This window comes from Microtus oregoni, unplaced genomic scaffold, assembly GCF_018167655.1.
Source record: "Microtus oregoni isolate MIOR12 unplaced genomic scaffold, Mior012 000018F_ref0000195, whole genome shotgun sequence".
NCBI classification, from domain to species: domain Eukaryota; kingdom Metazoa; phylum Chordata; class Mammalia; order Rodentia; family Cricetidae; genus Microtus; species Microtus oregoni.
The window spans coordinates 37,550,001-37,567,980 of NW_024543077.1; the positions used below are offsets into that span (position 1 = coordinate 37,550,001).

General features: G+C 44.4%; 1 non-coding gene across 1 annotated transcript; it reads right to left on the minus strand.

Annotated features, from left to right (window-relative positions):
• Positions 1–6,216: 6,216 nt before the first annotated feature.
• Positions 6,217–6,326, minus strand: LOC121459174. The gene has a single exon (XR_005975928.1). It is a non-coding gene; the product is annotated as a U6 spliceosomal RNA (small nuclear RNA).
• Between the last annotated feature and the right edge of the window lie 11,654 nt (positions 6,327–17,980).

Consider the following 17,980-nt stretch of genomic DNA (forward strand, 5'->3'; position numbering starts at 1 on the left):
ACACACATTTATAACTAAGAAGCTAGAATCTGCACATGATGCAACATTTGTCTTCCCGAGCCCAGGTTGCCCCATGCTATTTTCCAGGGGCAGTTGGCAGAGAGTCGGCTCAGTTGGTAAAGATTTCGTAGCACAAGGTTGAGGGCCCGAGTCTGATCCCTCCCATCTGTGTCAAGAAGTGGGGTGTTGCAGCACTGTTTTCGCAGAACTGGGGTAACAGAGACAGAAGGATCTCCGGGGGCTGGGCGCCAGGCTTCAGGTCCAGTGAGATACCCTGTCTTAAAAAGTAAAGTAAAAAGGAACTGATCAAAGCATACTATGTCGACCTCTGACTTCAGCACATGTTTGCACTTGACATGAAAAGAAGACGCACGCATCCTCACCCAGTACATCGTCCAGTTCCATTTTCCTGAAGATTTCACGTTTCTTTATAGATGAATAATTTTTTTCTGTGTGTGCAGTCACATTTTTCTCACTGACCAGTTAATGAACATCTGGGCTCATTCCATTTTCTTGCTACGAATAGATGTGTGAAAAATATATCTAAAACCAGATATAGAGTCCTTTGGGCATGCGCCCAGGCATGCTATAGCTGGTTCATGATGCAGAGCTAGCTAGTAATAAGCCTGAGCCATCGGCCAAACATTTGTAATTAATATTTACACTCAGGGTGGTTATTTTAAAAGTAGCCGTGGGAGTGGGCAGGACAAAAAGCCTCCATTTACAGATTAGAAAAAAAAGAGACCAAGAATCATAAGGTGCTACAGGAGGAGAGAGGCTGCGTATGTGTGTGGGGTAGGGGATGGCAGATGGATTGGTTGGAGAGGACAAAGGGAAGGCAGATCACGCTACAGGGGTAAAGACCCCAGGGAGGCTGGGGTGGAGACAATGGAGAGCCCAAAAAACCAATGGCCCATTGTGCCAGTTTTTACCACGCTGTCCATTGCCAACACTGTTTATGCTTGTTCTCAGACATCATACATGAATCTTCCGTAAGTATTCCTTCTTCATTCAAAACACGGCACTTTGTTTACAAGGGCCAACGTTTGGGAAACTCCAGGAACTTGATTCATTGTATTTTTTTTTCCATGCCCTGCAAATACTTTTAGTGGGAAACAAAGAATCCTTGCCCCATGAAGGAAAGCATCTGCCCACGATTCCTACAAGTGGAGTTGGGAGTCGCTCTCTCCTAGTCTGAATCCTGTAATGTCTGCACCTTTGCTCTTGATATTTGACGAGATCACACTGCTGCTGCCATGGCTCCCTGAGAGTCTCCTGTTAATCACAGCTTTGACAGCCCACGCTCCTCCTGCTGTGTCTGCCAATAGCTAGCACAAGCTCCTAGCACCTTAAATAGGATCCTCGGCCCCATGCTGGCTCTTTATCTGCAGTCAATTTCGTCCTACATTACACCTATCTAGTTTCCTACAACCAGACAGGAATGTCTGTCACTGATGCACAATCCTTGGCCTCCTCTTCCTGGGTACAGTATGCAGTTTCTTCCTGGTGGGTCCAGCATGCGGTTTTATATTTGCTTTATTTCTTTCTTTAAAAAATGTTTTAGCTAGCTCTGAAACTTATCACCTAAGCTCACCTAAGGCAGTGAAAGGGCTTGCGATAACTTGGGCACTACATAAAAGGCACAGAAGAGAAATAGATCTGCTTTTAATTGGGGAACTCAATTATACTTTGCATTTCCCACCTAGAAAGTAACCGAGAGACCATATTTACAGTTAGCGTCCTGATTGTTTTGGTCTGTGAATTTTAATGACCAATGAGCACATTCATGTAAGTGTTTCAGGCAAGAGAGTGACTCTCATTTCTATTTTTTTTGTATTGACCAAAAATTAGTTAAAGATCTGTGCTCTTCTGCTTTTTCCTTTGTTCTAAAGTCTTGGCTCCTGCCAGTTTTTTTTTTTTTTTTTTTTTTGGTACAGAATTGAAAGGACTTTTTAGAAAGAACCTGTGACCCATGCACCCTGGGAGCATGTGTTGGGTTGAGACGTATGACCTGAGCCCTCCTGGGTTTACTCTTGGGTCTTATATTATAGGTTATGATCTTGGTGTTTCGTCTATCCAAAGGCTGTTGGGTTCTGTTGCTGCCCAGCCTGGCACAGGTGTGCTCCTACTGACACACCCTTGGGGTAAGCAGGTTCCTGTCGCCTGGCTTGCTTCTTGATTGATTGATTTATATTCAGGGTGTGAGACTCTGTTTTCAGGTACATATTTAAATATGTTTGGTATTTGGAATGGCTTGGGTACCCCCTGAAATCTTGACAAATTTGGCCCACTCCATATAGAGCTAGAATGATGTAGAAAACATGGCAATTCTTTCTCTTGGTGTAAGAGGAGCAGACCCTGGGCTCTGTCTCCCTGGGTGATTACAGGTTACACCTCTTCCTTCTCCTGCTGTCCAGTTGAGGTCTGCATGTAATAGACACCGTATAGCACGGAGGTCGGAGTGATGGCCATTCTGCCATAGCATTGTTCTAACCTCTTCAGGTCAGAGCATAAGATGCGTATGAGTTAAGAAGCAACATTGTCACAAGCATTGCAGGGACATGAGACCCAGTGAGGAAAAGTTAACTTACAGGTCGCATAAGAACATCAGCGCATTAGTTCCGTAGGGCAGGTAGAAGAGAGAACCTTCGCCTGGGGGATCCCACAGACACTTTCCCACAATCTAGAGATCAGAAGTCACAGATGAAAATGCCAACGCCCGGTTTCTGAGGGGGCTCTCTTTAGCTCAGAGATAGCTATCTTCCTTTTGGGTGCTCTGTGGAATGTTTTTCTGTGTATATCGATCTTTCTATCTTGTAAAGATACCAATCAAACTAGATTAGGGGCTGCACTAATGGCCTCGCCTTAATCGCTGCTGTGAAGGATTTGTCTCTAGGTGGCCACGTTCAAAGGCGCTGGGTTAGAGTTTTAATATATGAACTTTAGTTTAGTCTCCAGCCAGAACAGTGACCATTGTGATTTTTGTCAGAGAGACACAGGGGAAGTCATATTTTTCTCCTCATTTTGTGTTATAGTTGAAAATATTTTGGCATCGAAGTGTTACAAGTAGTAAGATAGAGGGACTTCAGCTAAATGGCGAGAAATTCCACTCAACCCATCTCTCTCTCTGTCATTCCTCATTGTCAGTGACATGTTCAGCACATGCTCACCGCTGTCACCTTTGCTATTCTAGGTGCATGGGTTACGAGCAATCTGCTTGTCTCACGTCTGTTGTTGGATTTTCTTTTACTGCAGCCCCACGCTGGAATGCCAAAATGTTGTTGTTGGTTCTTGTTGACTTTTTTGCTCCAGTTCTTTGCCTCTTTTGGCTTTTTCTCTTTGGGGGGCCACCAGCCACCCAGCTCCCAAGTAATCACATACACAGTAGAGGCTTATTATTACTTAAAAATGCCCAGTCTTGTCTTGTTTCTACCCAATGTTTCTTTAACTTAAGTTATCCCAACTTCTTTTTGCCTCTGGGCCTTTTCCTTTTCTTACTTCTGTATATCTTACTTTCCTTCTTACTCTGTGACTGGCTGGGTGACTGGGTGGCCCCTGATGTCCTCCTCTCCTTGTTCTCTCTTGTTCCTTCTTTTTTCTAGATTTCTCCTCCCATTTATTCTCTCTGCCTGCCAGCCCCGCCTCTCCTTGCTCCTGCCTCGCTATTGGCCGTTCATCTCTTTATTAGACCATCAGGTGTTTTAGAGAGGCAAAGAATCACAGCTTCATAGAGTTAAACAAATGCAGCAGAAACAAAAGCAACACATCTTTGCATCATCAAACAAATGCTCCACAGCATAAGCAAAAGTGACACACCTTAAAATAATATTTTATGACACACATCTTCACCCACTGCAAGCAAGACGAGATCTCACAGCAACTGTAAGGGTGGCTGGTGCGTAGAGTATGAAAAAGGAACTACACATATTCTTCCTCGCCTTTTCCATCTAAACTCTCAGGAGAGATGGAGATTGGGGGATGTATCGCTATGAGCTAAAATAATCCAGGGACCACTTAACATGACCAAAGTTCTAATTGAGATTCTGTGCTAATCCTACTGGGGACTGTCTGGAGAGGAACACTTCTCAAAGAGCAGCCCTGAATACATGCTACAGGGACATAAAAGACAAAGAACACACACACAAAGAAAGAAAAAGAAAAAAATCTACAGCCTGGTTGGCAGTTGCAGAGGAAGCAAGCAAGCAGCTTAACAAGAGCCAAGAACAAGCCGTTAGCGGGGGCATTTCGACCCCGTGTTTCTAGAACAGGGTGAACAGGGTAGGGTGCTTCCCCACGGAACTTTTCAGGGCAGGGGTAGAAACCAAAGATGCCTTCAGCTGAGACAAGATGGAAAGGCCTTTACCCCGTTACATTACCCCCAGGATAGGAGCAAGAATGAGACTTGGGTCTTGACTTGTCCCAGCCACCCCCGTCAGGGTGCTGTTTGCTGTAGGCACTCTGGGCTGGGGTGTCTGGCTGCAGCTGTGGAGGTGATCCCCATACAGCTGTTCCTCCGTGCTGCAGCTACAGCTTTCTCTCCCACCTTATTTTGCTCTTTGTGTGTTGCAGGAAATGGTGGTTGAATGATGGTCCCCGCGGAAGGGACCACTTTTATTAAAGGGCTACTAGTTTTTGCCAAACGCTGCTGCTTCAAAATGGCATTTTAGTCTATCACTACCAAAGCATCCTTTCATGTTTTGCTGATAGTGTTGAATTTCTGGGGTGCTGGGCCTTTGGACGTTTTTATCTTCTTGGAAAGATTGAATTTATGAATTGGACACGGAGGACGATTTTATGCTATGGAGTGGATTTTGCTTCTTAAGGCAACAGGCGCTTTCCTCATCTCTGTTGTTAGAAATACTGCGTTCTGGGGTCTCTTAACTATCCTGCTACAAGCCGAAACACTCTTTGTTTCTCGCGGAGGCTGGGCCATAAATAGGGAAAATCTTCTGTGAACTTTTTACCTTCGGATCTTTCCTCAATATTCTTAAGTTCAAGGGATGGTTTAATGGACTGTGGCCAGTCATAATGATTTTCTTCTTTGCGGGCTAGAATTCTAAATTACCCTTTTCTCAAATGCCATGTGCAGCAGGGTCTGGGAAAGGCAAATGAAAGCTATTCTTCTCTCCCTTGTCCTGGCTCCTTTTGCACGGCCCTGCAGCCCAGCAGCGAGAGACTTGGAAACATCCTAGGTGCTGAGCTGTGTGGTCCCTTGCCTCCCTCTCCTCATCAGTCAGCTCTCTCTCTCTCTCTCTCTCTCTCTCTCTCTCTCTCTCTCTGTATGTCTCTCTCTGTATGTCTCTCTCTGTATCTCTCTCTCTCTCTCTCTCTCTCTCTCTGTGTGTGCGTGTGTGTGTGTGTGTGTGTGTGTGTGCGCGTGTGCGTTGGGTTGGGGGAAAAGAGAAATAGTTCAATTAGTTCAAGTGGTTCTAGATCATTGGAATGAGCTAGCTGGACTGTCCCAATGGTACGATTTGGGGGTTAAATAAGGTAGAAAGAGACAGATGTTGGGTCATTTCAGGGAACAAAGGGGTGTTAGACTGAAGGCCTCCATCTGTGGTGGTACCCTGATCCCCTGGCACATGACCACTTGAGAAGGGTTGGTCTGCTGATGGCCGTGGCAGGGGATGCCAGGACCTGAAGCTAAGGCTCCGAGACAGTAGTGCCTCCCTCTGGCTAACCTTGATGTTAAGGAGGAGAGATTAGCTCTCAGAGCTGGAGGAACAGTCATGGGCTGGGCACGGCATAGCAGCATTGGGCAGCAAGAGAAGAACAAGCAATAATGAAGCTGCCATGGCCAGCCTCATCCCTGTGCTGTTTGACAGGGCAGCCACCACATTTTCGTTGTCTGCACCCACCCCAAGGAAACTTCCACTTCACACTGTGTGAACTCTGCTGGGAATGATCCGGAGGCTAGAACTAATGGGCCAAGCAGTGTTTAAAAGAATACAGTTTCTGTGTCATTATTTCGGGTAAATAATGAGTGGCGGGAAGTGGCCTGTCACCCCACTCAACAGAGTGGCAGGAAGCGCCCCGCCGCTCATATCACAACAAGACATAACATATATGCAGAGGACCTGGTGCAGATCCATGCAGGCCCTGAACATGCTGCTTCAGTTTCTCTGAGTTCATATGGTATTCACAGCATACAGAGGGGAAGCCCACATCAATCATGGGTGCACCTTCCTTGTTACTTGTTTGTTTGTTTCCATTTTTAAAAATAAAGAACACTTCTGAAATTTGTATGTCCTCTCTGCACAGGGGCCGTGTTCATCATCCTCGTCGTGTTCCAATTTTAGTATATGTATTGCCGAAGTGAGGATTTCCCTGTCATTTCTAGGAGACATAATCTCACAGCATGCTTCCTGGTCCTTTGGGCTCTTTAGTCTTTCTGTTCCCTCTTCCACCATGTTCCCTAAGTGTTGGGTGTAGGCGTTGTCTGTAGATGGATCTGTTGGGCCTGGGCATCACACAAGCAACTGCTCTCTGCATTTTGATGAGTTGTGGTTTTCTGGGATCTCCACCTGTTGCAGCGAAAAGCTTTAATTCTGGGTGAGAGCCACTCTATGGGTAGGTTGTAGGATGAGTCAGGAATTATCCTGGCCTTGTAAGTTAGTGGGAAGAGGTTCTCCTCTGAGATCTATGACTTCACTAGCTCTGGGAACCTAGCTAGGGTTACATAGTCCCAGACATGTTTTACCTCCTGTTGAATATTGAATAGATCTTAAGTTCAATTAGACAGCTGTTGGCTATCCCCGAGTAATAAGTATCCACTGTGTCCGGCATGTGTCGATACATAGTTAATGTTTTGTATTCAGTTCGTATTAATGTAAAGCAAGTGTCTAAGGAAGAGGAAGGCTTTTCATAGAGGCTGCATTTGTGGCTGCATCCATCTCCAGTGAGCCGTCTCTCCGCACCTCTTACTCACTTTCCAAAAGGAACATTTAGCATTTTCCTGTTGAGTTTTGATCAGAACATGTTTTGAAATTGTCATTATGTTCCTCTCTGTTTTCTCAAGAAATCTCTCGTTTTCTGACTACCAAATACAATCTTGGGAGATCCAGATTTGTTTTTTTTTTCCTTCTAGAATGCAGAGGATTTTCTTATCATTTCTACATTATTAATCAAATAAAAATGCTGAGTTTTTTGTTTTTAAAAATATATAATAAGAACTTAATAAACAAAACATCGGCATAGGCATCTCTATACCTTCACCATGTTTACCTCAGGGCTATTTGATTCTCATTCATTTAAAAAATAATGTTGGTGGATTGCCACCTACAACAGAATTGCAAGAATTTGGGGCCATACTCACCCACAGACTCCAGGAAGTTGCGTCCCAATTCCTTACAACAGGATGGAGAAAGTGCGTTCTCTAAAACCTGCCCAGATGGACCCAGCCTTCTTCCAGCTGCCTCGGGCCCCATCAGTCAGCTTTGGGGGTGCAAACACAGACTACCCTTTTCAAAGTAAAGTTCAAGGAGGCCGGCAAATGAAAGAGAAGAAGGAACACAGCTGCGTAGAGCGCCAACAGCCAAGCGTTTTCGAGTTTGGAATTCTCGAAGTTTTGGAACAATTCCTTCTGGAAGAATCGCTGAGTTCAGTGCTTTGATCTCAAGTGCGGACCTTGGTTGGAAACCGCGCAGTTCCTAATGACTCCCAGATCCGCAGGCGCTCTTCCAGTCCTGCGCTGTCTCTTCCTTCTTGTCTTCCTCCTGTTTACACAAGACTGGCTCAGAGACAGAACATTACCCTCCAAAGCTAAAAAGAAGGGCCTAGCAGAGAGGCGAGATCCGAGTTTAGAAATATTTGCCCTCTTGGGAGGAGAAAAGCTGTATTCTCCATTCCGACAGACAGTGGCCCTTGCCATGCCCACAGACGTTAATCTGAGCAGTCTGGCGGCTCCATTACTGCTTCTGCCTGACGAAGCTCTAAAGGCAAGGGGAGCTGTTGACCAGCAGGTCCAGGGATGGATCCAGCTGGGCACACCCCAGGAAAGCAGGGAGAGGGACAAAATCTGTCGGAAAAAGGAGGGATCACACAGTGTGGAAGGACACACACAGACAAGTGATTACTTTTCTTTCGGCTTCAGCAATTGTCTGTGTCTTGCGGATTCTTGTCCTTCGTTCATTTCACACTTTGTTCATTGCTGTATTGAGGCTTTCCAAAAATGCACTAGTATTTATGAGAAATATTATGAGAAAAATCATAAATGCTAACTTACATACCCCATGTATAACTAGTTAAAAATTGTAATTCTTTGACAAGTAAACATCCAAAATGCTGGCAATATTAATAATAGTAATGGAACAATAAGCCTGATATAAAGTTATTTTGTGGCCAGAAATCATGAGAACATCAGAGATGTTCTGGCTATTAGAGTTGACATCAAGGTACTCTAAGACCTGTAGATATACAGGCAAGTGATAGAACTTACTAATTTTGCTTTTATCATAGCAAGCACATTTGTTTTATTATGATAAGGAAGATATTATACCAATTTAAACTTCATAATACTAAACGTAAAGAATCCGGAATAAGGATATGCTTGCTGGTGCAAGCTTGTAATCCCTTAATCCCTGCATATGGGATCAGTAAAAGGATTGCTGTGGCTTAGAATCCAGAAAACTCCAGGCCAGCCCTCTAGACTACATCAGGAAATTAAAATTAGCCACAACCGTATTCCATGTAAACAACTTGAACATGTTATCATCATAAATGTGAATTAAACTGAATATGGGAAAATAAATTTATTTGCATATATATTGTCAAAATCTTCTGTCCAAGGCATGTAAAATGTGTATGTTTCCATAAATGTCACTTTTCAAGCTTTGTGTAAGCCCAGAGTTACCGTGTCCTTCAGGGTTCTGGGCTCAGCATGTGGTGGTCTCTAAAATGGAGGGGCAGAGAAACAAGGGCTGCTTCTTGCTCTGGGTCTCCATTCATAACTGCGCAGAACACTAATGAGGACACTCACAGGGAATTACACTGGAGCTTGCGAATTAGGGGCTCTGCTGGGCCTCAAATTTGCATAACCTTGGCCCTCTATGGGATTTCCAATCATCAGTGTGTGGGCATCTTCTCCTTTGGGGATCTTGCACGCTAAAAGCAGGCTCTCCAGGACACACACACACACACACACACACACACACACAGCATGCACATGCACACGCACGCATGCACAAATGCCACTCACTGTGCACCCCACCACCCATGCACTCCAGCTCCCTCCCCCCCCCCCCCCCCCCCCCCCCCCCCCCCCCCGTACTAGGATTCTGGATCAGAGCAGAGACCCCACACCCCTCCTGCATCTGGCCATACAGACAAACCCACCCCAGTGTTCACCATCAGCTTCCTTCAGAGCAAAGCTCTTCAGGGGTGGAGCAGAGACCTGGGATTTCAGTGACTCTATGCACAGGCTTCTGCGTAGGGCAAAGGTCTCTTCTCCACGCTTCCTAAGGGAGTCGAAGGTCTTGGTTCGCACAGGTGCAGGTGGACAGCATCGGCTTGCTGCCTTTGCAAACCCCCTCCTGCTTGCCGCTTTTCTGCGCCGTGTTAATTTGATCATCACTTGCCCATCTGCTCCGTCTTTGGAATCTTGTTCCCATCGATATTTCACTGTGACCTTCTAGTCCCTGACCTTTCTTGTCTTTTGCTCCTCTTCAAGTCACCTTTATTTTACAACTTAATCAAATTTTAGAAAGGAGATTAAATCACCACGTTAGTGTCTTTCGGGATTTTTAACCCTCTATGGAGTCAAAGCCAGTTACAAGTGACAGCCATGAGCAAAAGAAGCAAATAGTACTCGCTCGCGGCGATAGAATTTTCTGGAGGATATCGAGAGTTCCAGACGGCAATAGAACTTACCCAGAATGCTCAGCAAATATGAATGAAAGGAATGCTTCTAGAGGTACACTCAGGACTAAAGGGATAAACGGAGATTATATGGCAGTCAGTCCTGCAAGGGTTGAGGGGGCGTTACTGTCTCTAAGATTGAACGGAGACGGGTGATAACATTACCAGCACCTACAGGAGAGACACCTGGCTGGAACTCTTGCCATGGAGAAGGGTGGATACTGTTGGAGGCAACAAAATATGGAAGGGAAGTGGGAGGAGAAGCCTTATTTCTGGGCCAACATTTCCCAGAGATACTTGCATTTCCTTGTTTATGGTAGCGATGTTCACAGCAATTGGGTTTGGAGCCAAATGGTGCCTGTTGTCAACAGAAGAATAATGGGCAAAAAATTTTTTAGTCCTAAAGGAAGAGGACCAGCCTTGGTAGGAAGAGAGAAGCAGCTGAAGACGGGAGTGTTCAGAGACGTAAGCCAGTGTCAGAGAGACAACCGTCACCTCTTCTCTCATTTGTGCTTTCTAGATTTTTATGATCCATAAAGACACATAGGTTTATATGAAATGAGAGTAGAATGTAAGCGCCTTGAGGAGGAAAGGGGAGTTGCCAAAAAGTGGGGAGGGTTGACAAAGAGCGGGTCGTGGCTATGGCGCTCCGTGCATGATGTGTCTAAAGCCAATCTCCTCATGGCCAAAGAGCAACTATGCAAAGGTTTGAAGCAAGGCTCTGTCGTGTCTGGTGTTACTTGCCTTGGTATAAAGACTTATGGAATCTTTTTTATAAATTATAAAAGTTGAAATAACCTCAAGAGCTCAGAGTCTGCTTCAAAGTAAAAGCCAAGACTGTCACTAACACAGGTAAGTCGTCATCACTACAACTGATTGGTCTGAAAACTGATTTCCCACCGAAGGATTAAACAATTCTGTTTATAATTTGGTGCTATTTGAGAATCTTTTATTCTAGGGAGAACATACTACTTTCTGTGCTGTTTTCTATAAGCCCCAGAGCGTTAGCAGTTACAAAAGCACCCAGCCTGTGACAGTTATTAAACAGAAGCACCCACCCTGTGACGTGATTCCAGAGACACCAAAACCCTGGGGTGCCCACGGTGACGCCAAGTGTTACCAAGTCATCTGTGACTGAACTCAAGTCGCAGAAGAAGTGAGAGTCGCATCTCGAAATCATCGTGAGGAGCCACGGTGCTCCTTTCCTTCCTTTCCTACTTGAACTGGTCTCTGCACGTCATTCTCTGCCATTATGTGCCACGTCCTTGGAATCAGAGCAACGACACACCAGGTGAAGCACCTGCGAGGGATCTGGAAGGCGGTCACAGTTGCCGCATCTTCAGCAAGAATAACGGGGAACAAAGCAGAGGAACATCCGCCTTCCTTCCTACCTACCGTGTGCACCGCTGTCTTGTTTGTTCTCCATCCGCCAGCAGCCAATCAGCTCCTTCCAATGGTGCACAACGCTGTCTTCTGTGTTCTCCATATACCAGTGGCCAATCACATGCTTCTCGCAGCACACCATAGTTGCGCGCGCGCACACACACACACACACACACACACACACACACGTCAGTGTGGCACACACGCACACCTGGTAAATATTTACTGAAGGAGCGCCATCCGTGTCTGGTAGCATGTGTTTTTTTGTTGCTGTTGTTTTTGGAACCTGATAGTTCTTCCTGATAATACGATCACACATTGTCATGTTAATACATGATAAGATTGTGTGATTTTCCTCAAGTTCTTAAAGATTTTTCATGTGTAATAATTTAGGTTCCTACTTTAGTCCTAAGATTAGAACAGATTAATCTTACGTGAACAGTGAAAGGGCAGAAGCCCATCTGAAAGACTCCCTTGAGGCACGGAACCGATAAATATAGAGTGGAGATACACAAGTTTTCCATTCTCCAGTTCATCGTTTAATGAGTTCAATACACAGCAGGAGCAAGGCTGTTGGAATATTCTTTCTCTTTCTAGACTACTAAGAGACAATTTTCTGCCTCTCCGGGTGTAGCCTTAGCAAATGAGAGCAGACTTTCTTTTCAAGGTATAGCTAGTGGCAGGATGAAGGTTGAAAATGATCAAAGTCTGGCTGTGTTCAGGTACATTACCCTGGGGTCTGTGGCTTCAGCAAGATGGAGTAATCTATTCCTTCTCCTTTCTCAGTGGAGGGTTCTTTCACTGGCTTCCAGGTCCTTTTAACTAATCCAAGTAGGCCAGGCCTGGACCAGGCACCGTAACAAGAATGTGTAATCTTTACAAAATGATGTGGTTGTATTCGTTTTCTAAGTCTTGCATTAAGTTCTGTTCCCCCTCCTTATATGTCACTAGCTGGAAGAGGACCCGCTAAACCCACCTTGTAAGGTCAGGGGCACCGTGCCTGTCCTAAACAGTCGTGGGTATGTACTTTCTGCGGCCAGAACATTGGACACACTTTCTTAAGGTTCCCAAGATTCCCGAGTCGGTTCCATATAAGCTAAAGTCAAAGGAGATAACAAATGGAGAAAAAGTGCACCACAGTTTAGTTAAGAGTATAAAGTAAAACAATAATAAACGGAGCCTAATTCAAGGGCTCCTTTGCGCTGCCCACAAGTCAGTCCTGCACAGAGCGGTTTGGTATAAACAGAGCACCACCATGCCTGGTGATATGATAGATTACGTTTCTTAAGAATTTTGTATATAGTTGGAGATACCACTGAGTGTTTATTTTTAAGTCCCTTTATTATTTACATCAAATGTACTGACCATGAAACATATTAGATACCGCAGTGTTGTTTTTAGTGAAGAAAGAGAAAACTAAGCTGAAGTGTCCTCTGCCTCAAAGATCCATGTTGCGCTGTGGGTCCTGACAAGTCACGTCCTGGGACTCCTTTTTGAGACAAGACAATTTGTTTGATAGTTTGGATCAGGTATGAAAACGTAAATGAATTTATCATGGGGTCACTAGCAGCTTAGAATCATGGGTGAAGGCTATCGGTAAGCTTTGGGGTCCAAAGGCCACCAAAAAGCTACTGAATGGGGGCAGAAGTGGGGAACCAAGCTATGGGGAACCAAACTATGCTGCCACTGCCAGAAAGCCAGGGTGACTAGGAAGTCCATAAAACAGCACAGTCCTCTGGAGACTAGCCTGGAGTCGGAGATGCCAAGGAGGCGGCAGAATGCGACTGTTTAGCTTCCAAGAGAACGCAGTAACGAACACACAGCCTGTTTTCCTCATGGGTTTCAGTAGCATGGATACAAAGAGCGCCCATTTTCTGACACTATAAATCCGCCACACAAATTCTCCTGGGCTGTGTAATGTCTTCTCTGGGCGACAAGCCCAAGAGTGAGATTTCGCGGACTGAGGGCATACCTTTTTGGATTAAATATTATCAGAATATTATTCTCCGGAACGTCTCCATTGGTCTAAGATAAAAACCATTTTATGTATGTGTATACTATCATAAAATATAAACAGGTTACTTCTGTTTTTAAGGCAGAGCTAACACTTAAAAGCACATAGTATATTTAATTTTTTCTAACCATTCTTTTCTAACTATAGTAAAGTAGTATATTAAATAAGATAAACCAGTAGGCTAATAGTACTCGACTAAAATTATTTTCTTTTATAAAAGTGGCAGTAACGGGAACTGTAGAGAGAGCACAGGTTTCTAGGGGCTGGGGGCATCTATAGTAGGAATTTGTTTAAAGAGTAGAATTTTACAAGATGAAAAATGTCTGGAGATTGGTGGCTAATGATGTAAGTGCTCCCCATAGCACTACCGAATGCTTAAGATGCTAACTTTCTGTTACGTGCTATGTTTCAGTCATAATTAAACTTAAAAAAAATCATGACTCAGAGGCATTATCTATTTCTGTCATATTTTAGGGTTGGCAAAGAAGTTAGCCTGAATTCCAGATCGTCCCCATGTTGATTCATTTCCTGAATCTTTATGGCCCATGGCTGTGGGTGAATTTCTCTTCTCTTTTTCATCCCCGCGTTATGACAGGTGTTGATTTCATGAGGAAATCCCGTGAGGCGCCATCGCAAAATCAACTTTTGGCATCTTGTATAGAAGCTATTTCATGGCCAGGTTTCTTTATTAATCGGTCAAAAATCTAAATTAGGTACAAAACTTTGGACTCACAGGGATAAGATAGATAGTGGAGTATTTAAAAAAAAATCAAACAAATCGTTCAGGTAACCTGCAAAACCCACTGTAATTAGGTTTGCGGCACACAATGCAATTTCTTTGCTGAAATCTGCGCGGAGAGGAGCCAGCCTGATGCTGTTCCTTGATGCTTTCCCATCGTCAAATCACTGGCTGGAGCCAACCTTTGCCTCGCTCGCGGCCTCGTAAACCTTAATAGCAACTGTCGCATTATTGGGCGACAGGCGGAGAATGACGGATGTTGGGACTAATTGAGTCCTGGTTTTCAGCTGCTCTACCCTGCTAGAACCTTCTAATTGAAGTTACTAGAAGCTGTGCCTAGCTTAGAGGATCAGAGGATGGGATTATCACCTGTTGGCCATTGACTGCAGTGTATTTAAGTCTCCATGGTGCTATTAAACAGGGCTTTCTGGTACCAGTGTTGGAAGGTCTGTGTGTTGGTCTGTTTCTGCCTGTGTATTCTCAACCTCCAGTCCCTTGCCCAAAGCTCGCAAACTGGGTTCTAGCACATACATAGAGCGCAGGCGGGGCGGTGGTGCGCGGCAACAGGAAGCAATGAGATTGCTTTAGCTTTCAAGGCTCCCTTATTCCAGTGTGTCTTAGACACACAGAGCGAGAGGAGCCTGGAAGCCACCGGCTTTCAACCCTTTCCTGACTGAGTCCTCTTTAAAGTCCATCCCAGACAGCGAGGAAAGAGGCATCCTCTTGCCCCTCCCACCCCGGGGAACTTTCCTTGGGTCTGACAGTTCTTGCCGCCAGGACCTCAGAGTGAGCCCAGTGTTGTCTGCTGCCCCTCTGACCTCCCCTGTCACCCTTTCTGCTTACATCATTAGTGAAGACGAGAACCAGCATCTTCTTTCTTCTCTGGGGCGTTAATGGATGTGAAAACGATGGTCCCGTTTCTCAGCATCTTTGCTGGGCCACTCTCTTCTAACTTACCTCATAAATTTCATTTGCCAAGTCCCCTAATTATCTTTCCAAGGCTTCTCTGGTTCTCCACGACGCGTGGCTCCATTTCTAAATCATTTATAGGTTAATAGGTGAATGACTCATCTTTTATACAGTATGCATCTTAAGATACTATTAAGTCGCTTCCTAAATCTTCACGGTCTTGCTGAAAGAAAGGGAAACCGGCACTCTCGCGAATTCTGCAAAGCTCTTAGCTTCCAGCGTGGGAGGTGGGCTATTCTGCAGCTCTTCAGTTTGTACGGGAAAGAAAGGGTAACTGGTACTCTAAATACATGCCGAGGACTGTGCAAGACGGAGAAAGCTAGGTGGCTTTACCGCGTATCAAAGACATTTGCTATCTTTTCTTGAGACAGCATCTCAAACTCTCTGTGTCAAGCAGGCTGGCCTTGAACTTACAGCTATCCACCTGCCTCTGCCCACTGGGTGCTGGAATTCAAGGTGTGTGTCACCACAGCCAGCTTTTATTTATTTCATTTTTAAAGAGATACATTATAAATGCTCATAATCACATTACTTTTAAGTATCAGGATTTTATTTATTTCATTTTTAAAGAGATATATTATAAATGCTCACAATCACATTACTTTTTAAGTATCAGGATTTAACCATTTAGTGGCCATACATTCATGGATATTCTAATATTTGCTTTCATGTGGTTCAGTGTCATCATATCATTGTTGTTGTTTGTCGTATTTTAAGTACTGTTCTGTATATACTCGTGCCTTCAATTACTATCATTCTTGCCACCAGAAAGTAATGTATCTATCCTGTGGACAATTAAATATCTATCTTATGAACAATTAAATATAAATTTAATGACTTGCAACTGCTGTGAAAATTTTTCTAAAGTCTTTTGTGCTCCTTGCTTTTCTCACAAAGAGGTCTTTATAGAAATTTATCTCAGGAAGATTCGTGGCTTTGACTAACTAGTTTTCACGGATATGCAATGGAATGGATTTTGCTCCATGGAATGGCTGTAGCATTCTTAGGTTCTGTATCAAATGAACAGCCTTGAGAATGAGGCCCCTGCTGTGGCTGAGTCAACAGAAGTATGGATGGAATATGAAGCTGTGTTCACAAAACCAAAAATCAATGAATCACACCTACATCAATATAAAGGAGAACTAAAAAGTTAAAGCAGGAAGGGATCAATTAGAAAATAGAACACAAAGGAATATTTAAAAAAAATGAAGCCTAGAACCTGGTTCTGTGATGAAAAATCAACAAGACAGACAAAATGCTGACCAAACCTGTGAACAGATCAAAGAATGAGCTCAGCTCCATGGTTCACGATCAGGAACTTTGGGAGACAAGAACCGCTCAAAAATGAAAGAATTTGTTTAACTGCCCATAAATAAACTTGTAAAGGAAAACCTAAATAGACCATTTAAAAAGTAAAGTAATAGAAAAATCAGAATTCTCCACTATGAGGTCCAGGAGAGGCCTAGAGTTATTAATACTTTAAAGATTAATTAATTTAGATTATCTTAAAGCAAAGTTTAAAAACCTTTCCAAGTTCTCTATATTTATTAAAATCAGGCAAAATTTGCTTTAAAGAATAAAATTCCCAGCAAATCTCTATCTTAGCCTGTAGACCCAAGTTTCTGTCCCACCTGGTCCCTCAGCCATTAAGTTCCAAAGAAACACATAGTGGTTTTAGCCTATTAGCTCAGGCTTATTATTAACTAGCTCTTAGAATTTAAATTAACTCATAATTCTTGTCTATGTTAGCCATGTGGCTTGGTACTTTTTATTAGTGAGGCATTCTCATCTTGCTTCCTCTGCATCTGGCTGGTGACTGACTCTGCCTTTCCTCTTCCCAGAATTCTCTTAGTCTGGTCACCCTGCCTATACTTCCTGTCTGGTTATTGGCCAATCAGCATTTTATTTAAACCAATATGAGTGACAAATCTTTACAGTGTACAAGAGCATTTCCCACAGTATTAGCCTGTTTGACCCATGATAAAAAATCACACCTTAGTATATGTATTTAATAGGGAACAAAATGTCTTCCCCTATGCTAGTGGACAGGAGGTCCAAGATGAAGGTGGCACATGTTTGGTATCTGGAGAGGGTGCCTTCTTGCTTTGTCCCCACATTGTGGCTGGGCAAGCAGACAACTTGGAACTTCTTTTGTCAGGTACCATGGCCCTGCATGAAGTCTTTGTCCTTGGGACATAATCGTCTTTCAAAGCGCTCATCCTTTAACAACACACCTTTGGGTTAGGGTTCAACCCTTTACTGGGAGGCGATGTCTGTCTTTGAGGTTGGAGTGTGTGCGGCGAACTTCTCGACCAGTGAGAAAGAACAACCACCACATGAAGATTCTTCTCAGATCATGCTTTACTGGAGTGCCCTTGGTTGAGGGGAGCAGGAAGCGAGAGGCAGGAAACGAGGGGCAGGAGACGAGAGGCAGGAAACGAGAGAGAGAGAGAGAGAGAGAGAGAGAGAGAGAAAGAGAGAGAGAAAGAACGCACTAAAGCAGCTGCTTATATAGGGAAATGGCACACGGGTTGCCCTGTGATTGGCTGCCACCATCAGCTGACACCAGACTGCATCGGGATAGGCCCAAGGACCCTTATCCACTGCACATGTGGGAAGCGGGGGACACGCAGCTCCCAAAGGCAGAGCCAAATATGGAGTTGTTTATTTCCAACAAGACAGGATGTCGGCGCCATCTTGTAATGGCGATCCTGTCCGGCTCACTACAGTTCCCCCTTTCTTTTATAAAGATAGGCAGCTATTAAGTGGAGGGCACCAGGTCAGAGTCCAACTATTGTGTCAGATCTAAAGGAGAAGGGACTGGGACAAGGAGAAACCCTCCTCTGGAATGGTGAAGCAATTTACCTCTCCTGGGAACAGAGGGGTGCCTTATGATATTAGGTCGAGTGGGGACCAGGTCTTTATCCCCCTTACCTGTCCTAGGATTCCCAGTATCCTGTCTTAGGTTGGGGGATGTCCTGCCACAAGTCACCCGTCTTTGGAGCTCCTCAAATAAAAGG